The sequence below is a fragment of the Protopterus annectens genome, chromosome 12.part0, assembly GCF_019279795.1.
Source record: "Protopterus annectens isolate FY-2018-M chromosome 12.part0, PAN1.0, whole genome shotgun sequence".
Classification (NCBI taxonomy): domain Eukaryota; kingdom Metazoa; phylum Chordata; order Ceratodontiformes; family Protopteridae; genus Protopterus; species Protopterus annectens.
This window is the reverse complement of record NC_056746.1, coordinates 1,387,961,260-1,387,962,596: the sequence shown is the minus strand read 5'-3', so window position 1 is coordinate 1,387,962,596 and position 1,337 is coordinate 1,387,961,260. Positions and strand designations below refer to the sequence as shown.

Here is a 1,337-nt window from a genome sequence, read left to right as displayed (position 1 = left end):
GAAGAAATGGCCATGAGGATCAACCAATGGAAAGATTAAAGAAATACTGAAATGGAGATGAATGCATTAAGGGAAGAGAATGAAGGGGTACAAGGAAGCTAGAGAGACAGAGTTGATTTTGAATAAAATCTAGGTGTAACCATGTTTACAAATGAAGATGTGTGGGTTCTCACATGGGAAAAGAAAGTGGGAATGGGACAGGAAGCAACATAAAGGATTATAAAATAAGAAAAGGCAGAGATAATAGAAGTTGTTTATAAAACATTACAAATTTAATAGTTACTGTGTTTACTGTGACTTATAAAATGTATTTCAAGTCTTAGACCCTAAAGAATAATACCCCTTTAAAAGTAGTTTGTGCTGAAGAGTTTACCATTTATACTTCTTTAATAATCCTTATGGTTCCAGAGATATGAACATTTGTTTAAAATGTGAGGACATAATTTGATTCTGTGAAAAAGCTTAGGCTCCGCCCATTGGAAGTTACAGTGCAAACTTCCTGAGCTCCATTGGAGTGAATGAGTTAAGACACTGCATCTGGATTTCTGCATGGCATTCAGCTTAGTTCCACACCGCAGGTTTTGTTGGAAGTTCAAGTGTGAGTGTGTGTGTGTGTGTGTGTTGTTCAGATGGTTGGAAGACATATTTGTTTATCTATTTTACATTTATTAACTTGGTTAGTGAAGTGGTTCAAAGACCTTTTCCAAAACATGACTAGGGCCAAAGGCTCAGACAATCCATGCAGTAAGCAGCTCTGAATGTACAAAGTGGTGTACAGCATTACATAAACACTGGGAAACAGGATTCACAGCTATACACAAAATATACAAGTTTTTCTAGAAACTGATTACATGCAAGTATGTTTTTCACGTGTACTCAATGGCTGCAGGAATGACTGGAAGAATAAGCAGCAGTGAGGGTGCGCAGAGAGCTGTCTCATTAGCGATGTACAGAAATGAAGCCCAGATAGCTCAGTCGGTAGAGCATCCGACTTTTAATGTGAGGGCCCAGGGTACAAGTCCCTGTTCGGGCGCATGCTTCTTTAATGAGTGGATGGGAAACAGAACATTCGCCCCGAGGATCACTCCAGTGGCTCTACTTGACAGAGGCACTAGGAACTAAGGTCGGGTGGCACGATGCCAGGGTAATCCTATGGGCTAGGCTTGTAAAGGCACCAGGGCCATTAGCCTAGTACATACGTATGGTAAATCTTGACATACTCTAGTCGAAGTGCAAGTGTCAGCTAAAACAGTGAGACAGAAGAACAGGATTAACTATATGAAGACAATACCATGCTGGAGAGAACAGTGGTGGGAAGGCATGCCAGCCTGAAAAGG

General features: G+C 40.7%; 1 non-coding gene across 1 annotated transcript; it reads left to right on the top strand.

Moving 5' to 3' along the window:
- The first annotated feature begins 960 nt into the window (after window positions 1-960).
- On the top strand, window positions 961-1,033 carry TRNAK-UUU. Its single transcript has one exon. It is a non-coding gene; the product is annotated as a tRNA-Lys (tRNA).
- The last annotated feature ends 304 nt before the right edge of the window (window positions 1,034-1,337 follow it).